This window comes from Podarcis pityusensis (genome assembly GCF_964106645.2).
Source record: "Podarcis pityusensis genome assembly, chromosome: 3".
NCBI lineage: Eukaryota > Metazoa > Chordata > Lepidosauria > Squamata > Lacertidae > Podarcis > Podarcis pityusensis.
Window position 1 is genome coordinate 8,878,849 of NC_138026.1, and position 8,904 is coordinate 8,887,752.

General features: G+C 46.9%; 1 long non-coding RNA gene across 1 annotated transcript in view; it reads left to right on the forward strand.

Moving 5' to 3' along the window:
- Positions 1-5,386, forward strand: part of LOC308473794 — a 150,713-nt gene extending 145,327 nt beyond the window's left edge. The window contains exon 2 of the long non-coding RNA XR_013984328.1: positions 5,215-5,386. This is a non-coding gene — a long non-coding RNA (uncharacterized lncRNA). The remainder of the gene's footprint in view (positions 1-5,214) is intronic.
- The last annotated feature ends 3,518 nt before the right edge of the window (positions 5,387-8,904 follow it).

Below are 8,904 nucleotides of genomic sequence, written 5' to 3' on the forward strand. Positions count from 1 at the left end.
CTTTTTTCTTTTTGTATTTTGCATTGTGTATTTTTCTTTTTATTCTTAAATTCTTCTTTTTTATTAATGTGATTCTTTTCTTGTGAAACTTTAATAAATATCATTTAAAAAAAAAACAAAACAAAAACAAACAAACAGGGTCCAAGCCCCCCGTCATGTGATCGATTGTGTAGGCAGGGCTTACTCCCTCCCCCAGATTTTATTCCAGTTGGCATCCCTGCTTTACAGGGTTGTTGTCAAGATAAAATGGGGGTGGGCATCTGGGGGGGAGGAACTCTAGTGCGCCTTTTATTCTTTGGAGGAAACCCAGGCTAAAAATGTAATAGTAAATAAAATAAATTGCCAGCAAGATAAGAAGCCTTGGCCATATTTTTGAAAAAGGATGAGGAAATTGGATTATCTCAAGGTGCGGATTAATTAGAAATGGAATGAAATCGAGCAGTTTAAGACTACACCTCTGATGACAAATGTACATTATTATTATTTTTATTTAAGAAACTCAACTGGGCCCTCAGCAGCTGAAAGGAGCTGAGGAAGGAAAGAAACACATCATGATATTTTCTGCGAACAAGATGAATCCAAGCTGACAATGTGATGCATCTGCAAAGGGGTCAAATGCAATTCTCCAGTGAATTAAGCGCGGCACTTCTAGTAATCTGGTTCTAGTCATTCATGTTCAAGACGGATGAATTCATTCAGGCGAGGACAGGTGCAAAGAAAAGCAACCCGGATGACTGCAGCGGCGGAGAACTTCAGTTGCAAACTGAGCTGAAGGGGAGTAGACCATTTTTGGATTTTTTTGGGGGGGGAGTGGGAAGGCAAAGAGGGGCTAACATGACAACACTTTACAAAAGTGTCAGCGGAGACAACACAGTATAGGGAATTAGACAACTGGCGTTAAATAAAATTATGGTACTGTGATGGCCTGGGAATCTGATTCAGAGGCTAAAGCTGAGGAATCCCAGCCTGCACAGGATTCCCCACCTCCAGGGCCGGCTGAGCCGGGGCAGGGGCTTGAATCTGAAGGGCCCGCACCTGTGCCAGATCCTCAGGTGCAGACACCAGATGAATCCACTCTGACTCTGGAGGTGATTGAGGACCCATTGCCTCCTCTCCCAGCCCTGTCAGGGGAAGGTGAGGTTGCCTCTGGGTCCAGTAACCCTCCAGCCTCTCCTGAGCTGCAGAGGCTCAGGGCAGAGAGGTGGAGGGAAGTAACTTCTCGCAGGAGGAGTGCTCACCTCCAGGCCAGGAGAGGTGAGTCACCTGTGGATTGGGGCCGCCCTAGGTCTCAGAGGAGATAAAGGCCAGTCAGCCCAGTCCCAGGTTGCGGGAGCAACATCGCTGGTAATCTGTTCCTGCCGGCACCCTGACCTGCTCTCCTGAGTTCCTGACGACACCCGACTCCTCGCTTTGGACCTCACTTCGCCCTTGACGGACAGCCTCCTTACCCTCGACCAAGGACCGGACTTAGACCACACTGCACGGTAACCCCCCAGCATAGGTACGAAAACCAAAAGCTACAATTGGGACATTTAAGTCATTTTACATTTTGTGCATGCAAATCTGCATTAAAACTTCAATAGCTGTTGACTGGAAGCTTTCTCATCATGTTCTGGTCAGATGTAACAATTCCTTTTCCAGGGATCTGGGCTCAGGGAAAACTGGTTCTGCAAGTTTGCAGCTGAAGCTAGCTGTGCATAGCACTGATTGGCCAGCAGCTGTGATGTCACAATCTCATTTCCCTCTCATCCTTGGAGCAATTTAAAGGTAAAGGTAAAGGTACCCCTGACCATTAGGTCCAATTTAGCAACATTTAAAAAATTGTAGTAGTAGCAACAGCAGGTTTTTTTTAAAACAATGCTTCCAGTTTAATGCCAGAATGGAGAAAAGGTGGATTTGGTGCTTTTAAAAAGCTTTTTTTTAAAGAAGGATTGGTTGCCTGCATGAAGCATGAGGAACAGGGACAAGACTGACTATTATAATAAACTGCTAAGTACACATGTCTTTAACAAAGCAGAGATGGACAGAGGCAAGACTCACACTGTGGAGGATGGTGGGGGTGGAAGATGCAAGAGCTGTTTCAAAGTTGGTACCTACACTAAGATGGTGATGGTGGGCCAGCATTAATTTCTATTTAATCATTTAGAAAAATTCTTTTGACCTCTTAATAATAATAAAAAACCTTTCTAAGCAGAGAATTATCAATAAAACAGAGATAAAACCAGCAAAACCTAAACATCAAGTATACATGCAAGTATACAGGTGTTGCTGTTGTTTAGTCGTTTAGTCGTGTCCGACTCTTCGTGACTCCATGGACCAGAGCACACCAGGCCCTCCTGTCTTGCACTGCCTCCCGCAGTTTGGTCAAACTCATGCTGGTAGCTTCGAGAACACTGTCCAGCCATCTCGTCTTCTGTCGTCCCCTTCTCCCTGTGCCCTCCATCTTTCCCAACATCAGGGTCTTTCCCAGGGAGTCTTCTCTTCTCATGAGGTGGCCAGAGTATTGGAGCCTCAGCTTCAGGATCTGTCCTTCCAGTGAGCACTCAGGGCTGATTTCCTTCAGAATGGATCGGTTTGATCTTCTTGCAGTCCATGGGACTCTCAAGAGTCTCCTCCAGCACCATAATTCAAAAGCATCAATTTTTTGGCGATCAGCCTTCTTTATGGTCCAGCTCTCACTTCCATACATCACTACTGGGAAAATACAGGTGTAACACACCACAATTCACACTGGTGGGCTGCTCAGAAAGGCCTTTTAGTGGAAGCTTTGGCAAAAACTCATTAGGAAACCTCAATTTGTTTTCTTCCTTAAAAGATCGTGCAGGTCCCTCTTTTAACTGGTCCATAGTTTGTGAAGGCTTGGTTTTCTGTATTTTCTGGGCTGCTCTGAAGATGGTCTTAGTAAATCAAGATTTTTAATAACGTTCGTTGATGATTCGGTTTAGTGACCATTTACTTTTCCACATGTGATCTCAATCATTTTAGAAACTTGATATAGCTTCTGCCCTGTTTGTTGTGCTCTTAATTCAAGAAGTGGCAAAATAAATATACTAAACATTTTTTTTTTAAAATAACCGTTTATTCAGTTGCTGCAGTTAATGTCCCACCGGAACCAGCTTTCCACTGTTTCATCAGACACACGTTAAGATCATTTGCTTCCCAAACTGGTCCTTTTATGATAAAGAAAACAGGAGGAGAAGCTTTCAGCCCACGCTGCCGCCAAATCAATTTGTACTTTTGCATTCACCGCTCCTATTTCTAGCCTTTGTTTTTGGCTGCATAACCCAAAGGCTCCTCAAAAGCATCTGAAAACCCCCGACGCTGGTTAATTCTTTCAATTATGTTGACATTGACATACCAACTGTCCTTACCAGAATTGTGAATCCCTTGAGTTGAGCAGGGCAAATTAGGCCAACTTGGTTCTCGATCAATGCTCTGATACCTAATCACCGCCGGTAATCGTTGCTGGCTACGAAAAAGCGGAGAAGGCCCAGGCCATTAAATCAATCTGAAGTGCCTTAATGCATGACAGCATGTCCTTTTTGCTGTTGCCTGGGATTTCACAGAGAGAATAATGTGAAATGGCACAGACTTTGAGTTAGCTTCAAAGGCATTTTTTGCTATCAACATCCAGGGATATTAGGAATGCATGTGTCATACTATGCTAGGGTTGCCATATTTCAAAAAGTGAAAATCCGGACACAGAAGTTCTTGAGGTTTTGAGGAACGTCGCTGGCCACCTTCTTCTTCTTCTTCTTCTTCTTCTTCTTCTTCTTCTTCTTCTCAGAATCAGAAAAAAGAAGTTTTTGAGCTTTTTTTAAAAAAGGAAATTTGCCAAAATCTACACTTCTGACATGGGTTGCCATTCCAGCGATTTCCACCCGGACACTGTTTCTGAGGCCAAATCCTGTCTATATCCAAGAAATTCAGGGCGTATGACAACCCTAAAAGGTAAAAAGCTAAAGGACCCCTGGACGGTTAAGTACAATCAAAAGCGACTATGGGGTTGCGGCGCTCATCTCGCTTTCAGGCCGAGGGAGCTGGCGTTTGTCCACAGACACCTTTCCGGGTCATGTGGCCAGCAGGACTAAACTGCATCTGGCGCAACGGGACACTGTGACGGAAGCCAGAGAGCACGGAAATGCTGTTTACCTTCCCACCACAGTGGTACCTATTTATCTACTTGCACTGGCATGCTTCCTGCTAGGTTGGCAGGAGGGCAACCCTAAACTCTGCACCAGCACCAGGGCTTTTTCCCCCAGCCACAACTTGCCAGAACTCAGTTCTGGCACCTCTAAGGTGGGTGCCATTGCCATTATAAGAGAATAAGGGAAATGTTCATGGTGAGTTCTGGCACCTCTTTTTCTCGAAAAATAGCATTGAACAGCACCAAACCAACATGTGCCTGCGTTTCCATGTTTTCAATAACATGCCATGGAGGACTGTGGCTCAGTAGCAGGACCAGGGCTGAACGAAGGTGTTGTGTCGCTACGTAGGGCACATGTTCGGTGTCACTACGTATGACGCATGTGTTGTACATAGCAATGCCGCACATGCTATGGCTTGCCACCGCTCCGGCGCCGTATGGACAGTGCCAGGATCCCTCCATCGCCGCTACAGCCATGAACGGAGGATCCTCTACATGTGGCTGTAGTGGCGACAGAGAAGTCCTACCACCGTCCGTACGGCACTTGAGTAGCACCGGAGGCAAACCGCTATGTACAGCGCATGTGCGTCGTTGTTATGTACAGCGCATGTGTGCGATGCCACACATGCGCTGTACATAGCGGTTTGCCGCCAGTGCTGGGGTCCTTTGCTCGCGTCTGCAGTGGTCCTCCACAGTGGCCTGATTGCTGCTCGCGCTGCTGCGAGCCCCTGCAGTGTGCCTTCTTGTCACTCCCCAGACATGGCACCTGGGGTGCACCACCCTCCACCCCCTGTTGCAGTGCCACTGAGCAGGACACATGCTTTGCATGCAGATGGTGCCAGGTTCAATCTCTGACATCTCTGGGTTGGGGCTAGAAAAGACCCCGGTCTACCCTGGTGAGCCATTGCCATCCTCAGCACTGAGCTAGGCAGAATGATGGTTTGATGTAACATAAGGCAGCTTCCTTTGTTCATCTTTCCTGAAGAGAAGGTCTAGAGCTCCATGGGAGAGCATCTGCTTTGCATGAGAAGGTTAAACCACAGAGCCTAGGGCTTGTCGATCAGAAGATCGGCGGTTCGAATCCCCGCGACGGGGTGAGCTCCCGTTGCTCGGTCCCTGCTCCTGCCAACCTAGCAGTTCGAAAGCATGTCAAAGTGCAAGTAGATAAATACCGTATTTTTCGCTCTATAAGACGCACCAGACCACAAGACGCACCTAGTTTTTGGAGGAGGAAAACAAGGGGGAAAAAATTCTGAATCTCAGAAGCCAGAACAGCAAGAGGGATCGCTGCGCAGTGAAAGCAGCAATCCCTCTTGCTGTTCTGGCTTCTAGGATAGCTGTGCAGCCTGCATTCGCTACATAAGATGCATACACATTTCCCCTTACTTTTTAGGAGGGAAAAAGTGAGTCTTATAGAGCAAAAAATACGGTAGGTACCGCTTCGGTGGGAAGGTAAACGGCGTTTCCGTGCGCTGCTCTGGTTCGCCAGAAGCGGCTTTGTCATGCTGGCCACATAACCCAGAAGCTGTGCGCCGGCTCCCTCGGCCAATAAAGCGAGATGAGTGCCACAACCCCAGAGTCGGTCACAACTGGACCTGATGGTCAGGGGGCCCTTTAACCGACCAGCTTCCTTTGGTCAGCTTCCTTTGTTCGCCTTTCCGGAAGAGAAGGTCTAGAGCTCCATGGGAGAGCATCTGCTTTGCATGAGAAGGTCACTTGTGTTGACTTTTGTTTTCACCCACTCCATACATTTAAAGCCCATTTAAAGCACCTGGGTTTTTCAAAGGTCTACCCCTCATAGAGCTACAATTCCCAGGGTCCTTAAGAAACTACATTTCCTCATCTTCTTTCAGGGGAAGTTTTGTGGTTTAAATGTATGGCATGGAGGTGACTTTCAATGACTGCAATTGAGTTGAGTTGACTTGCCTTTGTTGTTGTTTAGTCATTTAGTCATGTCCGACTCTTCATGACCCCATGGACCAGAGCACATCAGGCACTTCTGTCTTCCACTGCCTCCCGCAGTTTGGTCAAACTCATGTTGGTAGCATCGAGAACACTGTCCAACCATCTTGTCCTCTGTCGTCCCCTTCTCCTTGTGCCCTCCATCTTTCCCAATATCAGGGTCTTTTCCAGGGAGTCTTCTCTTCTCATGAGGTGGCCAAAGTATCGGAGCCTCAGCTTCAGGATCTGTCCTTCCAGTGAGCACTCAGGGCTGATTTCCTTCAGAATGGATCGGTTTGATCTTCTTGCAGTCCATGAGACTCTCAAGAGTCTCCTCCAGCACCATAATTCAAAAGCATCAATTCTTCGGCCTTCTTTATGGTCCAGCTGACTTGCCTTTATACACTGTTATTCCATGCTGGACTGTGCTCCAAGTGGCTCACATTAGGTATCAAACGTAGCGCTATTAAAACAAACACTAAACCCATTGCAAAACATGCCAAATTCAGATGTGGCAAAGTCAACACATCGGAGTCCATAGTGCCCTGCAACGATGCAGTGACATGCAAAAGCATAATCAAAATTAACAAAATTAACACTGGCCACTTATGCATACTAGCATCAGTTGCAGAAACAGTAAAAGGCTTCCAATACGTTATCAAAACTCACATGCACCAACTAATAAGTGGCCCAGATTTCATGGATACTCAAGAGTCAGCTCCACATCCAGCTGGCATTTAAAAAGCACCACATCTTTTGATCGCTTCCTTTATTCATGCTGCAGCTGTCGTCAGACCAAAGTGCCACCCAGCTCCAGAGACCAGTCTCTCTCCCTGTCTCCTCTGGATTTCCTTACGTCTCTGTGAGCAGCTCCAGCCTAAATTTCATCCCAGATGAGTAGGAGGAGGAGGGCAAGAACCACTTTGTGAGGCAGCCCCCAAGGCATATGGGATGCCTAGGCAATTGTTTGACACCTCCCTTCAGGGCCTCCTTGGTGCTTCTCTAAGCACTTGATTAGGAAATTCGGATTTATTGCACGTTGCGTGTGTAACCGATTTGCAGACTCATTTCTCCTCTTTCTGATCTCTCCCATCCAGATTTGCAACCTTTTTGCTCTACATGAACATAGCTCTGAGCAGGAAGCCTGTTTCTGTGATGTTGGGTGATCTGACCATCTCTAAATATAATTGCTGCTTCTTTGATGTGTCTAGATCATGGGTAGGCAAACTAAGGCCCGGGGGCCGGATCCGCCCCAATCGCCTTCTCATTCCGGCCCGCGGACGGTCCGGGAATCAGCATGTTTTTACATGAGTAGAATGTGTCCTTTTATTCAAAATGCATCTCTGGGTTATTTGTGGGGCACAGGAATTTGTTACCCCCCCCCCAAAAAAATAGTCTGGCCCCCCACAAGGTCTGAGGGACAGTGGACCAGCCTCCTGCAGAAAAAGTTTGCTGACCCCTGATCTAGATCCAGCCTCTCTCTCTCTCTCTCTCTCTCTCTCTCTCTCTCTCTCTGTCTGTCTCTCTGTTCCTCAGCTTGCTCGCTCACTCTTTTTCACCCACAAACAGAGTTCCTTGCCCCTTCCACTCTCTCTCTCTCTCACACTTTCACTTGGCCTCCTTGCCATGCTTTCTTTGCAATATTTAATTCGTGGTGGAAATTATTGAAAGTCAGAGGTAAATAAGGTTATATTTATCAGCAGTGGAGGAACTCCATGTTTCCAACTCTCTGAACCCAGGTAGGGTTGCCATATGTCGTCTTTTTCCAGGACACGTCCTCCTTTTCACGGGCAGAGTCGTTATAGCGATCCATAGTTAAAAGTAGAAGTTGGCAAGTGTCCTCTTTCTCAACCCTACCACCCTCTTTCCTGCGAGCCCGTGGTTTTTACTATTGATTTTTTGATGGCTTCCTTTTAAAAAACTCTTTGTGGGAGGGAGTTAATATTGGTTTAATGCCCTCCCCTAGTACCTGGCTGGAGGTTCTCAGTGAATATGTGTTCAAGGCAAATGGAATTTGCACAAATCAATAATTCAGCTAAGCAGCCATTATGAAGCGTTTCACATTATAGCCTTCGTTAGCCCAATTTATGCTCAGAGATTTACAGAGCAATCCTACACTCAAATTATGCCAGGGCTGCTGCTATTCAGGCAGACCGACTGCCATATCCAAGAGGAAGCAGGGGGAATGCACAACCAGAAAATGCAAAAATTATGTAAATGGCAGTCATGCACACAGTATCCTTGGAATACAGGCAAACTAATATCAGTGTGGGATGCGGGTGGCGTTGTGGGTTAAACCACAGAGCCTAGGACTTGCCAATCAGAAGGTCGGTGGTTCGAATCCCCACGACGGGGTGAGCTCCCGTTGCTCGGTCCCTGCTCCTGCCAACCTAGCAGTTCAAAAGCACGTCAAAGTGCAAGTAGTTAATAGGTACCGCTCCGGCGGGAAGGTAAATGGCGTTTCCATGTGCTGCTCTGGTTCGCCAGAAGCGGCTTAGTCCTGCTGGCCACATGACCTGGAAGCTGTACGCCGGCTCCCTCGGCCAATAAAGCGAGATGAGCACCGCAACCCCAGAGTCGGTCACGACTGGACCTAATGGTCAGGGGTCCCTTTACCTTTACTAATATCAGTGTACTGGAAGAAGCAAAGATCACCAGTGTTGAAGCAATGATTCTTCAACATCAACTTCATTGGACTGGTCATGTTGTGCGGATGCCTGATGATCGTCTTCCAAAGCAACTACTCTATTCCGAGCTTAAAAATGGAAAGCGTAATGCTGGTGGTCAACAAAAGAGGTTTAAAGACTGTCTCAAGG